At 37.0% G+C, this 19898-nt stretch overlaps 1 long non-coding RNA gene across 2 annotated transcripts in view; it reads left to right on the top strand.

Annotated features, from left to right (window-relative positions):
- The window catches only part of LOC137056242 (uncharacterized), a 353174-nt gene that overhangs the window by 169809 nt on the left and 163467 nt on the right, over positions 1–19898 (top strand). The window contains exons 2-3 of one of the 2 annotated variants that reach the window (XR_010900253.1): positions 6694–6887; positions 17092–17259. This is a non-coding gene — a long non-coding RNA (uncharacterized lncRNA). Of the gene's footprint in view, positions 1–6693; positions 6888–17091; positions 17260–19898 lie in introns of those variants that run through there. The other variant, XR_010900252.1, reaches the window with a different exon arrangement.

Here is a 19898-nt window from a genome sequence, read left to right as displayed (position 1 = left end):
TGTTCATTTTGGGTGTGAGAGGGCCATGTAGTATGTATATTGTAATCATTATGATCACAGCTTGTAATAATTACTTTAATGACCTCATAGTTTCTGCGTAAAATGAATACATGATGAGTACATTTCTGACACATAGACATTGTAATGAGACACTCTCTTAACAGATTATTCTAAATTGTAATGTCAAGCATGCATTTTCTGTAAAGATGAAAAGCACTACGACTTTATCCAGCATTGTCTCCTCGACCTTGTTTGTGTTCAATCCTCAAATAAAGATTCAAACAGTAAAGAATCAGTGTATGATTCATGATTCGGATCGCGTGTCAAACTGCTGAAATCACGTGACTTTGGCGATCCGAATCATGAATCAATACGCTGATTCACAACCGTTTGAATCTTTATTTGAGGATTGAAAACAAACAGGAAAGAGAGGACAATGCTGAATAAAGTCGTAGTTTTTGATATTTTTGGACCAAAATGTATTTTCGATGCTTCAAGAGATTCTAATTAACTAACTGATCTCACAGATGGACTGCTTCGATCATGTTTTTATTCCCTTTCTGGACATATAGAAACAGAAAAGCTCTCAGACTAAATATAAAATATCTTAAACTGTGTTCCGAAGAAAAAGGTCTTACGGGTGTGGAACGGCATTAGGGTGAGTCTAATAATGACATAGTTTTTATTTTTGGGTGAACTAACCCAAAGTTCTAACTAAACTAACTAACAATTAATTACTTTTAGGGAATAAGCAATATTGTAACAAGTAGCATTTCTGAACACTGACTCTATCAGCATTTTGTCTTCATTATCTCTGTAGGTTTATCACAATTGTGACCTATATGACTTCCTGGCTATCATATAGACCTGTTATAGTTCTTGCATTGGCATCGTTTGATCTGTTTTCCACTTGTTTGGATAGAAATGATAGTTAGTAAACTGGTGATAGAGTAAAGAGGAATTGACAGGTGAGGGGAATAATAACCAGAGAACTAAAAATGTGAGACAGTGCTAGTGAACAGATAGCACAGAGCCTGGTTGTGTTTGATAGGAAGGAGCCTTAATTAGCACTGTTCGGTAAGATATCATCTCGGTGTGTGGCCAGAGCTGGGACATTGCTAATTCCCCCAGTATTCTAAGATCACCTTGGTGTAGGATTTGTGTTGACCAATTAATCTCTAGACTTAAATCTGGGTCTTTTCCTCACACAAATCTACCGTATGGCTTCAGGAAACTGGAATTGTAGCACACAAACATCTGTAAAATGTTTTTATGGTGTTTCTGAAGTTTACCAGTGGTGGTGACGCAGGTGGAGAAATCACACACAACAAAAAAAGGTGATGAGGAGTGTTTTCAAACACATCAACAACATTTCTTTCTGCCATTTTTTTCCCCCATCATCAAACATGTTGGAGATGACAACTATTTCTGTTCTCTTCCTGTCGTGGAAGCCCCAAATAAGCTGGAAAGCCAAGTGCCGACGTGTCTGGGTTCACAGTACTACTTGAGGGTGATGGGCTGAAATGTTTTAACTTGCACGGAAGATACGGTTGAAGCAAATATCCAAAGTTTTCTCATGACCAATTCGTACATATTTGTACGAAGTGGCTAATTCATATGAATTTGTACGATTTGTCTATACTGCAGTGATGGGAAAGTGTATAGGGCGGTGTTTGAGGTTAGGTCATTTGTATGAAATCATACGAAATGATCAATTTGTCTAATACGTATAGTTTAGCAAAAATCGTACCAATTTGTATGAATTAGCCACCATGTAAAATATGCACAAATTGCCGTGATATCGTGTTGGAATATCACGCGTTCGTGGCAAATGCGTCTTCTACTTTGCTTCATACAGTTGCCTGGTTCGAATTTGTATCTCTTCGCGTCTTTGCATTGACCTTTTATGTAATCTAATCGAGCAAATAATTAGTTGCTTTTGGTGTGCACACCATTATAACATCACAAAAAGTTGAATTTGATTATAGTGGCATGCTAGCCTGGACACCAGCCGAACTTAGCCACGCCCACAACATTTTTAGGTCTGGCAGTTCGGTCTGGAACAGAAACTGTTCGGACCAATGAAATCATCAGGGCGGGCTTTAGACGATGACGGACAGATGATCAACAGTAACGTAATCATGCACGTCATCAAAGGGGCTTGGATTATATTTGTTCGAATCCTAAACGGAGAGCTTGTTTGTATCTGCATCACCTTCACAATTTCTCTCAGAAATGATGATCATGTTTGGTAAGTACTCTGTGTATCATTAATTTTTTATTATTTTTTACAACACCGGGTAAGATCGTTTATTCCAGCACACGTGCAGACAGGGTTGCCAAGTTTTTACAACAAAACCCGTCAACTACTTGCCCAAAATAATAGCTTCTCGGGGGGGTTTCCAGAAGAAAAAAAATGGCGTTTGGGGGGTAAAATGTGTTATTTTGGCAAGGTTGACTGCTAAAATTCGCACTCATGGGTCTATATATCACATAATAGTCTCTTCAACCCGCGGACATGGAAAACACGGTGCAGTTGAGCTCTGTTGACGTCGTTCCGTTGCTCTGATTGGTTGTAGGTCTGTCCAATTGAGGTCTTTCCTGGTTCGGTTGAAACACGCCCCATAATCACAGCCCACTGGAGCAGTTTCAGACTCATATTCTGACTAGAATTGAGGATGACCACGTCAGGCTAGTGGCATGCAGTATATAACAGGAATTGTATTACACTTTTTAAAAAATGAGTCTTGTTTCAGAAGGCCTTCACTGGAGACATTGGATTTAAGTTTCCCGAGTTTAACGGCACAACATTTTTTAAACATATCTAGGCATTTAGTTAGTCTAAATGTGGGGTGGCAGTGGCTCAGTGGTTCATGTAGGTTTGCTACAAACCGGAAGGTTGGTGGTTCCATCTCTGATTCCACCTGACCAAGTGTCGAGGTGTCCATGAACAAGACACCTAACCCCAGCTGCTCCTGATGAGGTTGATAGTGCCTTCCATATGGCTGACACCGCCGTCGTGTATGAATGAGTAAATGAATGGGTGAATGTGAGGCAATATGTAAAGCGCTTTGGTGGCCATTGGTCTGTTGAAAGCACTATATAAATGCAGTCCATTTACCAAGTGACTAATTTAATTTGAGTCATCTTTGTTTTTGGCACTTTGTTGCATGCTGGGCTGATTTCAGATTTACTCAAAGTGCATTTTAATTATTTGGACTACTAGAGTAAGTATGCAGATTTATCGTAATTGTCATAATAAACTTGCACACTACTTTCATCAACTGGCTTGCTTGACCAAAGTTCAGCATTTAGCATTCTAATGCACTGCCACATTAAAAGATTTCTTTTTATGTGAAGCGGTCTCAATCTGTCCCTGTTCAACCTCTTTCTAGAGTGAATGTGTCATGTGTCTGTTCCTCAAATGTGCTAGTATTTTTTTTAAATTGTCAAAACATTACAAAAGTTCCATATTTGACACAGTCTTGTAGAGTTGTTGCTGAATTTATTTTGTCTTCATAATTGTTCATTGGTTTAATTTCATAGTACTTCTGCACATTCCTAATTTTAAAGGTACACGATGTAGTATTTTTTGCAGTAAAATATCCAAAAACCACTAGGCCAGTGTTATATATTTTGTTCTGTTGAGTTCTTACAATATCCCAAATGTTTCCAACTATTTGTAAATTGTGAGAAAATTTACATTTTAACCAAGGAGCCAGGTCGTCTGAGGGAGTCGCCTGTCAATTGCATCATATCTGCATTACCCTCGGTTTTATTCTGCAGAATCGCTTTACTCATAGGAGTGTGAACAAGTCACTGCAGCCGCTGAGCGAATGCACAGAGTAACGTCATAACATCATTTTAAACACACTTAAATATATCTAATATGATAAACAGAGCGGTGTTACCTCATACTCATGACTGGAAAAGCAGAAATGGCGCCGACAGCTGTGTCCCGTCATAATAAAAGACCCGCTGCTCGCGAGGCGTTTGCGTAAGTGCTCTCTATTGGACAGAAGAATTACATAGTGCAGCCATAACAGAATATGCAAATAGTCAGATGTCATGCTTAAATACTAAATTATTTTAAACTACTAGAGTTATTGTCTCTTAAAAGGACACCGCCATTACTATTCTGATGCTGAGGAAATCTCCAGAGCTACAATTCAGTTGTAATGTAATGGGTGTATCGTTTATGACTCGATGAATGTGGTAGATAAATCACTGACCAATCAGAGCAGTGCAGGGTTTCAGCAAAAAAAAGAGGGTTTAGAGAGACAGAATCCTTTACTTAACCTTTTCAGACATTTTAAGAAAAATATTTGATGTCAAAATGTTTATTGTAAGAAAATGTAAGTGTTTGGATTAGTGCTGTCAAAAATACCACATTAATGCGTGAATGCAATTAAATCCTTTTTTTCTGTCATCCTTTGTCTAGCGCTACATTATGATCACGCAAATTGTTTTAATCCATTCAAGCACGATAAGACAAAAGAGAACGCGCTGACTGTACGATCCTGTCGCCAGAATCAAGTTCTCTTTCGCGCATGAAGAAACAACAACACCGAATTATACCCGTTTGTTAAGTATTCTTAAAAGACCAGTCTTAAATGAGTTAAATAATGTCTTAAAGAGTTGAACTTGTTGAAGAGTTGTTAGAAAAAGAGATGTGCGGGACAGCACGTCATACCGGGTCATGTTCGGCAGCGGCAGATCTTAAAGTCGTGACGTGACTCATTAAAGTGAATCAAATCAAATCAGCTAATCTGTTAGACCGGTACGAAGACCACAGGTAAATATGACATTTATTATAATGGGTTTATGTGAAAAATGTGTTTTAAGCTCACTTAAATAATTAAAAGTTATTTTAAAGCCTAAAAAATGAGTACTGTACTGTTGAATGTCTATCATTAATGTTTATTAAAATTAAAATCTATTTTTTAATAGAGACAGCAGTAGCAGTAATAGTTTCAGTGATACTGACCTTCATTCAATAATAGATTACAAAAAATACTAAAATATAGTGTATTTAAATTGTTTATACATTCATTTAGAGAGTTATTACAATATAAAAATGTAGGTAACTCTTTAAAAAAAGTGTTTTTAAAGAGTTGATTGCAATAGTTGTGGTTGAATGTAATAGAATTGGAGAACACTCTTCAAAAATTGGAAAATTAATTATGTAAATAATGACATTTATTTTTAAATAGGCTATTTATTTACGTATGTAAATGCCCATGATACACAGCTGAAAATAGAGGCTCCAGATACGATGCACATAACGTATATAGGCCTACCTTTGCTGCCTAGGTTAATGATATTTTCAAACATAGTGTTTATATCTGCTAGCAGGTTTGTCTAAATCCTGGAAGATTACAGCCACCACAATCATGCGAGTCATTCTGTGCACAATTGGCCCTCATCCAATTAATTACATTAGCAAACAATTGCTTATCCCCCATTAAGCAGGGCCAAATGTTGACTTCTTGTTCTCGATTGTAATGTGCAGCCTGTAATTTCAAAGGTACATCACACTTCACTCTTAATGAGGCAGTAAATCTTGTTTATGTGCTTTTACATGAACAGACATGAAATTGACAACGCTTTGAATCGTCTATATAAGCGGGCGAGGTATGAGAGCGCAGTGCTGAAGCTGTGTTCCTCCCCTCCTGCCAAGCTTTAAAGAAAGACTTCTAAAAGTTTTATGAAGGAGCAGATCAAAAAGGGTTGAGGCACGATTCCAATTCTACTTGTGTCTCTGGCTGTCATGTTATTACCTGAGTTCTGATCAGGGCTGGAGTGAGGAGACCACATCCTAAACAAACTGGTTTTATGCACCATATCTTCCCACTTATTTGAACTGATAGGAATCCGATAAGCCTTAATATTTGAGCTTCTGTATTGAGCTATCGCTTTCATTCTACACTGTGAAAAAAAATACCCTTATGCGGTCTGTCCTTAAGCCTCTTTTATCTATTTATTTTTTCAGTTGTAGACGATACAGACCAAGTGATGCTGGCTCTTGCCTTACATTTCACTGCGTTTTAACAAATTCTGCACAGTAATTTAATCATCTCATTAATATTAGGCTTCTTCACATCCTTAACAATATCACAAGAATTGCTAAATGTATGCTATGAGACTGCCATGCTTTTGCCCATCTGGATATGAATTAATTTTTGTTTAAAATCTTGTTCCATAAATTAATTTTTTGATTGATAGCTTGATTTTGAAGTTTGTATCATAGCCCCTATATATATATAAAAAAATTTTTTTAATTTTTTTATTTTTTTTATAGAAAATCGCAGATTTAAATCAATATCCTGTCTGAAACTTAGCAGCAATGCAACAGTAACGTTAGGATTTATGTAAAGAGTAATTGGTGATAATGCTCCATTCCGTTGACCTAGAAAGAGGAATGTCAGAGCAGATGAATGACGGGAATGACGTCCCACCGACCGTGTTCCAGTAAACAAGTCATAAAACTAAGATGGATGCGTCAAGTCGAAACCTTTGTTGTGCTTGATCTTTTGGAATACAAACACATTCAAAAAATGTTTTTTTTCACATAATGCCAATTAGCATAATAGTCCACAAATAGAGGTTGGAAGGATTGTGGACATTTGAGTTTGAGACGCAGACAAAACCAGAAGTGCTAATAAACAATGTTGTATTTCTCTTTCACCATAGTTGATGTGCTGAGCCATACTGGATTGTGAAGGAGAGTTTGCTGCACTTCCCTTGAGTTCTCCAGTTGCGAATCCTTCTTGAGGCAGCATTCCAGTTCAAAGTTCCTACTGGGGCACGTGTCCGAGGGCAAATGGAACACACCGCGGCTGCATCCGAAAACTGAAAAATGCTGCCTTCGGAGGATGCATTCCAAGGTAGGGAGGCATCAAGACATGTCAGAGATACCTTCATCTGATCAGTTTTTGAAGGCTGAATTGATGTATCCTTCACTGTCTTTGATATCCCGCAATCCTGTGCATTCCATCCAGTGACAGTTGAGCTAGAAAAAGAATGTGATTGCTGTGATTGGTGTCAGTTTGAGTGTAAAAGTATGTTTTTCACCAATGTTTTCCACTTGTTGTGTCATTTCTAGCTAGAAATGACTATTGAAGTAATTAAATATTTAGTTTTTATCTTCGTTTTCACCAAAGCTTGCTCTATTCTGCTGCAGATGACTGAGCTTCTGAAATTAGGATGTACCTTTGTGTGCAAACGCTACATGCAAAGTCAATTCCTGATAGGTTTTTTTTGAATGCACCCCATAATCTTGGGTCCAGCTTCGTCACATTTTTTAAATTTCAGTACTGATTACGTTATTGCCCTGTAGTGCCATCCATTGTTTTGGAAGAGGATATTGCTCGGCCCATTTGTGAGAACATGAAGATGAAGCAGAGAGTAAAAATCATAGACTTCAAATCAAAGCGGTATGCATTTTGGATTTTGTGTTTGTTCAAAGATTGTATTGAAGACCATGGTCCATATTCACCGTATTCAACCGAGAACAAGAGTTCTCCTAAATGGCAGTAAAAGTTTTTAGTTACAAGTTTTCTCTTAAAGGCTTACTTCACCACTTTTTCATATTAAACTATGTTATTCCCTTAACTAAAACGAGTTTATACATGCCTCTTTCGTCTCAGTGCGTGCACTTAATCTCTCTGATGCGCAGTGATGATCTGATAGCATTTAGCTTAGCCCACTAAGCCCAGTTCATTCACTATGGAACCAAACAGAGATCAAGTTAGAAGCGACCAAACACCTCCATCTTTTCCCTATTAAAATACAGTTACACGAATAGTTGAACGATCAAGTATGATGACAAAAAAACGTATGATGTCATAGATGATAAAAATAAAACTATAATGTATGGCGGATTAGCACTTCTGAGAGTACTTCGACTCGGCGCAGTAAAAAGTCCCGGCCGAAACATCTTTCCTCACACCTCCCCCTCACTCTCTCATTTCTGTCAATAGGGAGATGTGAGGGAAGATGTTTTGGCCGGGACTTTTTACTTCGCCGAGCCGAAGTACTCTCAGAAGTGCTAATCCGCCATACATTATAGTTCTCCTTTTTAATCCGATTAGAAATGCGCCACGTTTTATTTTGTCACCATACTTGATCGTTCAACTACTCATGTAACTGTATTTAAATAGGGGAAACGTGGAGGTGTTTGGTACTTCTAACTTGATCTCTGTATGGTTCCATAGTGAATGAACTGGGCTTAGTGGGCTAAGCTAAATGTTATCAGATCATCACTGCGCGTCAGAGAGATTAAGTGCACACACTGAGATGAGAGAGGTATGTATCAACTCGTTTTAGTTAAGGGAATAACATAGTTTAATATGAAAAAGCGGTGGAGTATCCCTTTAAAACCTATTCACAAAGCTGCCGAATGCAAATTGTACTAAGGAATAGAGAGAAGTCGTAAGCTAAGAAAAAGGGCTGGGTTGAACTCATTGCTATGGATGATGTTATCACGCTTAAAAAACTATGACCACAGTGATTGGCTGATAGGGGAGGAGTCTCTATAGTGGTTTAATTATAGAAGTATCAAATAAAATGTTTAAAATAAGTATATCGCCATTTTCAAATAAAGATTTTCAAATAAAAATAAAAGATTTTTAAAAGATAAAGATTTTAAAAAGTAGGCTAAGTGTCTCTTACATGTCTGCATCTCAAGAGATTGCAGAATTCAAGCGCAAATAGTTTTTTATAAACCAAATTTGTGAAGAGCAAGTTCAGTCTAATCAGCGTGAGAGGCAGGACGTATATACACAGCCGAGAGCTGACTCACCTAATCTTAGTGTTCACAGTTTTTTGGATCCCTCCGCCATCCCGTCCTCACTCTCAGTCTGTGATACGGTGCAGAACTCTGGGTTTGGGCTAAATTCCGAGTTCGGAGCCCTCGATCGCTTCGGACAGCACGTCAAATACGGTGATATTGTTTTACTTCATTCAATAATTTGTAAAAAAAAAAAAAAAAAAAAAAATCTGACGTTTACTTATTTTTATTAAATATACAAAAATAAAATATCACTATTGCCTCAATGTTGTATAGTGTCTTTGAGCGAATTGCAGCAACAGCCATTAGGGTTGTTTGTGATTTGGTCTCGGTGACTTAGGAGTCCTCTTGACTACTCCTAGCATTTCATGGATTTAGGAGCTAGTTTTTGTTCTAAAATGCTTTGTGAAATACTCTTGGAGCAAAAATGTAGAAATCCTACAATTAGGATTGACACGCCCAATATTTTAAGAGTTTCTCCTAAATTGGCAAGTTAGGAGATACTTTTAGCCTTAAGATGTTTTGTGAATACGGCCCTAGATTTCACATTAATTTATGAAAAATTGCTGCTGGAAACCCAGTTTTGCCATCACAGCAATAAATCAGTTTTTAAAATATTTTAACATAGAAAGCTTTATTTTAATATTGTAGTATTGTATTAATATTGCATTATGGTACTATGTATTTTTTTATCAAATAAATGAAACCTCACACTTTTTTTTTTTAAATAGTATGCTTATTGTTATTCATACATTTGTATATTTTTGTTCGTTTTAGTTCCCATTACTGGCTGTCTCGTCAGTGTTTATTGCACAGTGTGTTTTAATGCAGGATAATAACATGCCACAATGAATTAGTGAAACTTCTGATGAATTATCTAGATTTATTTTTTTCAGGTTTTTGTGACATGGTTTAGTTTTTGCTTTTGCTGACAGCAACATTTATTATATGTTCCCTCAGAAGCCAATATTAACACCTTAACATTTTTATATTTCATATCACTAAAGCTGTCCACAGTTTCTGACAAGTCCCCCTAAAGAACAGTTTACAGTAATGCAAATGCTACAAGAGTCCTAGATCTCATTTGAATTCAGCGGCCACATTGTAAAAAAAACAAAAACCTAAATCAGCCACAACACAACAGCTGTAGTATGCGTATATTTGTGTGTCTGTTTTGCAGTAATGCAGTTAGGTGAGCATTAAACAACTGCTTTCAGCAGCTGTTGGCCTTGAGTTCCTCACCATTACCGCTTATGTGAGCCAAACCAAATTAGTGAATGACAAGATACAAGGAGAGAATTTCAATATCGGCGTCTAAGCATCGCTTCTTAAAATCCTCTCACATCATGATCAAATCCGCAAGTTGGTTGAAGAAATGACAGGACGCCGGCTGTCTGTAGCAGGCCAACAAGACACTGTCTTATGGTTTCTTCTTTTCTGTCTCGGTCTGTTTGCTTGCATTCTGATTCAATGACTTTGAGTTGATTTTAATTAAGGCGGTATTAATCACAAGCACAGTGTTCTGTGTTCTTCAAACCATAGTGGCTTTCACATAGTCTACACACATATAACTCATCAGAAGTATGTTGCAGTGTTCAAGTAATGTGAAGATAACACCTGTCTTACTAAGATTAAAGGTTAGCTCAAATATTTGAGTGGCACAGCAGAGTGTGTCTCATTAAGCAAGCACACATTTAGACCCAAGGACCACCAACGTGACTAGACTGCTTCAACATCAGGGGCTGAGCCTAGTGTCTTCCTTCAATAAATTGTTTTTTGTGAATATTTTTTATTCCATCAAATCTAATAACAATTTAGTAAAGGCTAGTCGAGCAACATTAAAAAATGTATTTTGCTCCTTGCTTTTTGTTGCCAGCAAATTGCCAGCATTTGTGATCATTTTCACAAAACATTCATGGCCCCTCAGAATATTTAGTTGTATGAATATCTGAACATAAAATAAATCAAAAGAAACAAAGGAGTCTAGGTTTAAACTCTCTGAAGGACGGCATAGCTATATTTGCTTCTTATTTATTAAATCCATGCAATTGGCTAATAAAACATTAATTAAAATTAGATACAACTTATAAAAAAACAAAATTTGCTTAAAAGAAAGGCGTTCTACAAAACAAAGCATAATTAAGTGGTCAAAATCATGTCTGACACACTACATGCACATCTTATGATGTGTTTTTTCTTACTCATGCTGTTCGCTTTTCACAATAAAAATAGATGAATATATATATATATATATATATATATATATATATATATATATATATATATATATATATATATATACTCATATAATATTATATATATAAAAAACATTTTGAATGGAAGAAAAACATTTGATGGTAGGCTACTGTATTTATTACATCTGAGCAGAAATTTGTGAACAAAAGCTTTATTGATGTGACACTAGGCTATTTTACCTCCATAATCTACCCAAAACAGGCCAAAGAAATTGTGTCTGAACAATCTTACGTATATGACATTTTATGTTGCAGCAGGATTCACATTTAAACTGTCTTCTGTTATTTAATATTCACTGACACTAACAGAGTAAACTTAGAAATAAACAGCTTTTCTTCTGAGATGAATTATTCCAGGATTATTCCACACCGTGTCTCAAAACGATGCAAACTAGCCTACATGAATAGTACTAGCCTACTTTTTTTGAGTTGATGGTGGGGATACTCACATGGATTGTGTCAGTATTTGACTTTCAAAAGAAATAAAAATGAGGTGAGATTGCTGGCAACTTTGTCAACCTCAAAAGGTAAAAAAATAAACAATAATAATGCAACATTTTGAACTGAAAGTTGAGAAAATTGCATTTTTGTAAAAGTCTACTTCTGGATCGGATTCTGAATGATGATCAAAACAGAGGTGAGTAGATCCAGTCCATCAACATCCCAAAACGTACACAGTCCTGTACCTCTTTGTTTGTTCGACGTTTCATTCAGTAACATTAGGAAGTTTTGGTTTACATGCTGTTTCATGAGTTCACCTGCCTACTCAGCTTAATAGTTAATGGTAAACAAACTTGGCTTGGTTTCCTTGAAGGAGGCTTGAACCCTGATGCGCGGCTTGAGTTCTGAGCAGAGAAAGAATAAAATAAATAGATCAGATGAATAGGAGAGGAGGGGGGGGGGGGGATGTTGAAAGAATTGTTGCTGGGATGGCGCAGTGACTGCTGCTTATGTACGCTAATAATGATGATTGACATGACTGAATGTTTAGGCTCCTATCGAACCCATCCTAAATTTGTCTAATGTTGTGTGTAAGCAATTCTTCTATCACATGTTTCTGCTTCTTTTTTCTCCTGTGTTTTGATTTGGAGATAGTGTAATAGTATGTAATATTGCCCCTGTCATACAACAGTGAAAACATGGATTGGCACGGAAAGAGTTAAAGTATTGCATATTGCTTAAATTGTGCAGAGGATTTCTATATTTCAACAATAGTTCATTTCTTCAATTTTTTTAATGTTTAATGCAATTATGCATCTGTTTTTTTCCCCCTTCCTGGTATGATTTGGTTAGTGTCACACTTATAGCCGTATCTATGAGGTAACCGAGGTCTGGACATCACTATTTTTCCGAGTTGTATATAATACATGTCGTGGAATAATTGACAAATATAGTATTAACACTTCTTTAGTGCTGCAAAAATATTGCACAGCTCCAAGATCTGCTCAGTCATAAAGTGCGAGACATAAGTAGCTTAACTCATTTCATTTTTTGACAGCTGTTTTACGATAGAAATGTTAAACGACCAAACGAATAAAATAAAAAAATCTAATTTTGCCATTTTGAAATACAGATACAGATTTGAAATACTTATAATTTACATGATTTATGTAATGTAATAATTAGTAACTGTCAACATGAGGGAACAAGAAACTTTTACGTAGCCGATTTCATCAGATTAATGTAATGAATCTGTACATATTGTGAAATACTTTAATAAAAAAATTTCCTAGCGCTCATAGCCTTCAGTAAATAACTTTTTTGAATAGTGAGAATTGGACCCTATTCTAAAGTGTGACTAAATATGGATACCAAATGTTGTACCAAATTGTGTATGGATGTACCAAACTAGTAATTTTCTTACTTATTGTGAAAATTACTTCACTAAATAAACTTTGTGGGGAAAACGGAAAGAGCTGATATTGACTGAGAGACAGAAAGATCACTATATACATTATACACTACACACTAGGGATGTCACAATAATAAAATTCCAGTAGTCGGTACAGGCCAACCATTAATATTTTACAGTTATCGGTTTTTTATGATAGTCATTATAAGTAAATGTGTCATATAAACATTTGAAAGCTACAGACTGTTTAAAAGTATTTATTTTAATTTTAATAAAAATATCATGTTAAAAATAAGCAACTTTCTAGGCATAATAATAATAATAATTATTAATAGTAGTATTAGTATTAGTATTGCATTGAGATGGTAATACTTCACGGTAACCAGTCAAAATAAAAGTTTAGTTTAACAGAAATACAGCTCTGGAAAAGATTAAGAGACCACTTAACATTGAGAAATCAATGTTAAGTGGTCTTTTATTTTTTTCCAGATCTGTGTGTTCATGATGTGATGATAGTTTTCTCAAATGAAACGGTAAATGCTCATGAAGTGACTCCAGAGTGGCTCTGGGGATGAAATGAATGCATTCATGTCCTCATATAGTGACACAGCAGAGGCTAAAAAGACAGCGAGTTTCAAGCATGTGCTGGTTTAATATTCACAGGCACTAATATATATCCAGGTACAGTCTGGAGCCATGCGCTTAGATAAACACAGAAGCGACTCAAAGCAGCTGCCTATTAGTGGGTGTCATGAAATCATCACATTTTCAACATTTCAGTACCGGCACTTCTGACATCCCTACTACACAATATATTGAAGTCACAGCTAAAATGTGTCGTTAGTGATATGTTGTTTAATGTACGTGTGGAAGATTTGCAAAATCTTTACAATTTGTCACCAGTGTTATTGCGACCTATGTTACAACTCTTGTTCATTCAAGAAATCAAATAACAAAATTAAGAACAAAAGTGGGGTATCAAGTAAGTTTAAGAATGACCCCTTTATGCTTGAAAAGTTTAAGCAAGAGGCTGCTCATTTAGATTCTTAGACTACCTCTATCTCTCTTCTTTCAACCTACCTTTTAGATTCTTAAATATGCTAGTCAGTGCTCTTTTGAACGTGGAATATTCTTTATTCAGAGAGCTTCAAATATTGCAGCCGTGGGATTTATCCTCTAATTATCGCATTGTGATGACAAAAAAAAGAGGCAAAACTGCATAAACTGCAAATAACTCCGAGACTGCTGTGCAGAACCTGAGCGTTGAACATTCTGACACTGTTCGCCTGATGCATGTCAACATCCTCTTTTAGAGAAGCGTATTCACATTGTATCCTCTGAGGGAAAACAGACAGAGGGGAAAAGCCGATGCTGGCGTGACAGCCATGCCACATTACTTAGTAAATGCTGACTGATTACATTTCACATGCAGCTCTAGCAAATTTCAAATTGCTAACCTACTCGTGTCACATTGTTTCCACTGTAAAATAGATAAATATGTCCTGATTCCAAAGAGTTTCAGTGATGGACATTTACGTTCAAACTCTTAAAGGGGTGATGAATTGAGGAATCAACTTTCCCTTGAGCCTTTGATACATAAAGGGTCATGATAATATAAGATTAGCCTGTAAGTTTCAGAGCTGAAAACTTCCTTTTTAGTCAAAGAAAAGCTTTTATAGACACCAGGCCCAGAAAATGATCGTGAGCTTCATTCTTATATCATAGCGCTACGAAGCACCGGCCAGCAGCAATAAACATGTGAAAGAAGATAGCAAGATGTTGTGGAAGAATACAGTCACTTTTGTGTGTTCGTTTGTGTGTTCGCTTCATTTCACTGCGGAATCGTTTGTAAACAAGTCTCAGGTGCTGGATTTGCAGACACAATGTTGTTCCTTCTATATTGGATCCGACAGGAATGGTGCAACAAACTTACGTGAGTAAAACGCCTTTTTTATGTGTAATAGTACTAGTCCCAGGGCTGTACCAAACCAAAACGTACATCCGTTGGCAGAAATTCTTTCTTGATCTGGGCGCGCATGTGTGCATGTGTGTGAGCATGCGTGGTTCGCACTTATAATATCCACCGATCGTGTGGGACCAATGTAATACAATCGCGAGTGGATGAGAAATAAATCATTGTGTTTGTTTGATAAAGACATGTTGCAGTTGCCACTTTCAAAATAATCTCTCCCTCATGTGACCTGGGGGCTAGATATGACAGCGGAGCTGAAGCTCATTAAATATGCAAATCTAATCCAATCCTAGCTGTGGGCGTTTACTTCCAAGTCTCCAGTGCTTCACGCCCACAAAAATCCAGCGTTCAGGAGAGAGCCTCAAAACCATTGTAGAAAATATGTTTTTGAATGTAAAAAACACACAAACGTCATTAGTTGACCTCAAACAACAGTAAAAAAAAGAGAAAAAAAGCCAGTTCATAACACCTTTAAATACATTTTCAGTATACCTGAAAAGTGGCCTGTGTGACAGTGGAGAAAACATAAAGGACCTTCTGTTGTTTGTTTTGCAGCATTAAAATGGGTTGTAACCATACACTATATGGACGAAGTGTCCGTTACATCATCCATAGGATTCTGAACAGCAGTTTTGAAGCATAAAGTAGGGTCAAGCTTACCGTTGCCATCTTGGCAGTGTGTCACACCCGGATAACTGAAAATGGGCAAAGAGGCGGGACTTTGGTGGAGCTGAGTACCCCTGTATAGGTCTACGAGTCAAAAGAAGTATACTTTGTAAGGCTGTGCATTCGCCTGTGCGCATACCCTCGTGTACGAGGTTTACATCTGGCTTAATAGACACGCCCCTTTCCCCCAAAAATCCTCTCTTCAAAGAGAATGTTGGGAGCTTGCCACAGCATTTTTGTTTGTACTTTACAGAACATAGATAAAATGGAATATCAGAATGATTTAAAAAAAAAAAATGCTTGCATTTGCAGTGGCGCAATCATTGCAGTCCTTGCAGGACTCAACTTATGAAAAAAAGAAATAAATGAAAATCATAAAAAGTAGAAAAGAAAAAAAGTAATGCTTTTTTTAAATTGTACAGAAAAGTCCCCATGCTTTCTTGAGGAGCCCCAATGACAACCCGGTCGTTTTTAACTTTCTCGACTTTCAGCCGACGAGCTCTCTGTTACCACAAAGGTGCTGCATCACATAAATAGACTGTCTCAGTTGCTTTCTTGTTGCATCATGGGTCTGATGCCATACTTTTCCTTAGTTTTCTTGTATTTCATGTTTGGATGTTTATTTATTAATTTATGTATATCTGCCTCTGATCATATTGATCACAAAGAATAAAAAAAAAAAAAAACAGGACGCTTTTAACAAACCAAAGACTTGACCTGGACCTTTTAAACAGTAGAATTGTAAAAGGATATTTGGTTTGATTTCCCGTATGGACCTGTGTCTGGATGAGAGGGCAAGACACTGAACATGTTGTGGTTGTTGTTGTTAGGTTATTAGCATTGCTTTGGAATAAAGCATCCAGTGCATCTAAAAGACACAAATCATTTCAAGCACTTTGTCTTGTGCTAAATTATCATCATCATCATCATCATCATCATTCTTTAGAAATGTTTGGTTTGCTCAATTAACTGTAATAACTATTGTATATTTAATCGATGGGTCATTACAGTATCTCAGAAGTGATGTAAATAGCAAAGTTCTGTTTTGTAAACCACTTCATAAAACAGTACAACTATGGAAAATATAGAAAATGTATGGAAATTGTAATTTTCTTTTCCTGTTAAACTAATCCATACTCTCCTCTACCTTCCTCCCTGCCTCTGAAAGCAATTAATTGAATGTTGAACTGCTTCTAGGCAGGGCCGACATCATTTAATTAATATGGAAAATGTTAATGTTGATGTCAGAGTTATGGCTGGACAGACTAAAGATATTTGACACTTAAGCCACGCTTGAGCTTTTATTTGTATTAATTGACAGCTTTATAAAATAGGTAAAAATAGTATTTATTTTAAACCAACAATTGATTAACTCAAACACTGTTTACCCTTTTTTACTCATAAACTAATGTGTCATTGAGAAGATATGTATTTTTTATTATAGCAGACAATTAGGTTTTGTAGTGGTCTACTACTCACCATTTTGTGGTTCACAGCCCTGCCAAACCAGGCTCACGTTAGGCAACAATAGAAACACTAATTTTCGTGTTTCCAGATGGATGAGCCAAAAGCAAGTTACCTTCACCTGCTTTACACAAGTCACCCCTACTCCTCCCGTGGCAATGAGCCCTCTGTGGATTGAAGACTGGTTGAAGAAATAAAAAGTGGGCTTCATCTCTTTCTGTTCCCTAGCTGGCCTAAAGCAAGAAAGAAAAGATACATGCATCAGGTAGTGTGTTCATATCAAATATAATAATTCACGAACAGTGATATAGGTGCATTTTGGTTTGAGGAAAATTTTTGTATATATATATACACACACACACACACACACACACACACACACACACACACACACACACACACACACACACACACACACACACACACACACAAGTCATATGTTTTTGGAACCACATGTGTGTAAGTTTTACAATGGTTTTATAATTCTTTTTTGGTGAACTGTTCCTTTAAAGTAAAGGGTTAGGGTTAATTAGGTTTAGGAATTTGGAACACATGCACAAACATGCACAAACAGAATGGGCTGAGGTCCCTTCAGAGTTCATTGTGCATAAATAATCTCAAAATAACACTTTCTCAGCTTTTTGTTAAGTAAAAAAAAAAAAAAAAAAAAAAATACTGCTGGGACTTTTGTGAAAGAACAGAGTGTCACTTTATCTAAATTACATCAGATATTGCCATGATGTTCACATGAGCTCTGAGATCATTTAGACATTCGTTATTCAGCCCATCCAGCCATCCATCCATCCATCCATCCATCCATCCATTATGGATTCAATCTTGTTTCTTTCTTCTTTCTTAAGTATTATTAGTTGCAGTCTTCCTTTTATTTTAAAGGATAGGGTGAACAGAGGATATCTAAACCAAATATGTAGTAACTGAGAATAATTATCATATAATCTATGCATTCATTTTAAAGATGAAAGAAGGTTCCTTATATGTGAAAAGAAATATCCACAGAATGGTGTCTCTTCTCAGACAAATTGGTTTTCAAATTGGTCGAGCAAATAAATACTGAACAGCGAGAGGAGAAAAAGACAGCACAGACAAACTACTTTAAGGGAAAACAACTTGCATACACACACACACACACACACACACACACACACACACACACACACACACACACACACACACACACACACACACACACACACACACACTTGTGCATTATCACAATGACTCAATCTGATATGATTTACCATAATGGGAGAGGGTAATCTCCACAGCTCTATTGGTCTAATCTCTGTGCCTCTGCTTTATGCTTTCTGTCAGGTAGACAAAGTTGTCAGTCAGGTTGGCAAAGCCATTTTCGTTGTCAATAGGACACAGGGGGAGTGCTGAGCGTCTCAATAGAAACGGAGAAATTACAGCGTGACTGAGCTCAGTAGAGACCCGTCCTACTGATGATGGATCGACATTCCAAGGAGCCTTCACTCGTCTCTCTTACACTTTCCCTTTACCACTATGATTGAAAGACACTCCAGGAGAAAGAAAGAAAAAAGAAAGAAAAAAGAAAGAGAGAATAAAAGGGAAAAAAGAGAAAGGACAGTGTAAATCAGAATAATAGCAATATTGTTGGATGGTACAAAGAGCTGAAAGTTTTTTATGCTTTTTTTAATGCATAACAAATAGTGAGACGGCTGTGTTGCCGGCTTAATGTATTTTACTTTATGACATTTATTCTTAATCTGTAGCGTTTAATATGAAGTTGGCCCACCCTTTGCATCTCGGCTCTAATTCATCCCAAATGTTTCTGTCTGGTTGAGGTCAGAACTCTGTGCAGGCTAGTCAAGTTCCTCTTCACGAAACTCACTTATTCATGTCTTTATGGACCTTGCTTTGTGCACTGGTGTACAGTAATGTTAGAACAGGAAGGGGACTTCCCCAAATTGTTCCAACAAAGTTGGGATAATGAAATTGTCCAAAATGTTATGATATGCTGAAGCATTAAGAATTCATTTTTCTAGAACTAAGGGGCCAAGCCCAACACCTGAAAAAAAACACACACCATAACCCTGCCTCCACCAAACTTTACTCTTGGCACAATGCAGTCAGGAAAGTATCGTTCACCAGGCAACTGCCAAACCCGGACTCATCCATTGGATTGCCAGACAGAGGCACGTGATTCGTAACTCCAGAGAACACGTCTCCACTGCTCTAGAGTCCAGTGGTGGCGTACTTTACACCACTGCATCTGGCACTTTGCATTGCACTTGGTGATGTAAGGCTTGGAGGCAGCTGCTTGGCCACGGAAACCCTTTCCATGAAGCTCTCTACACACTGTTCTTGAGCTTATCTGAAGGCCACACAAAGTTTGGAGGTCTGTAGCTAATGGTTTTGCAGAAAGTTAAAAACTGTGCACTGTTCACCTCAGTATTTGCTGACCCCTCTCTGATATTCTACCACATCGTGGCTGCGTTGCTGTTGTCCGCAATTGCTTCTACTTTGTTATAATGCCACTAACAGTTGACCCTAGAATATTTAGTAGTAAGAAAATTTCACGAATGGACTTGCACAGGTTTTTATTGCATTTTTTATCATATTCACAAAACGTTCATGGTCCCTAGAATATTGTTTTTGTTGTTGTGTTGATTTATATGATGAATGTTTGAAGATCCCGATAGCTTATTTGTGTATAGATGGAGCTATCGCCTCCTTCTAATTTACACGTCCTGTTCTTCCCTATTTTTTGCATCCAGAGATGCTGTCCTGTTTCAGAAGAGCCATTATAGTGCCCCCTACCGTATAACTGTAAAAACAGAGATTGCTGGAGAACACTCACTGACGATAATTCTCATCAAGGGGGGGGAAATGAAATTCTGAATGACACACAACCCT

The sequence above is a fragment of the Pseudorasbora parva genome, chromosome 21 (assembly GCF_024679245.1).
Source record: "Pseudorasbora parva isolate DD20220531a chromosome 21, ASM2467924v1, whole genome shotgun sequence".
NCBI classification, from domain to species: domain Eukaryota; kingdom Metazoa; phylum Chordata; class Actinopteri; order Cypriniformes; family Gobionidae; genus Pseudorasbora; species Pseudorasbora parva.
Note: the sequence above shows the minus strand (reverse complement) of the source record. Positions and strands in the feature narration are given on the sequence as shown.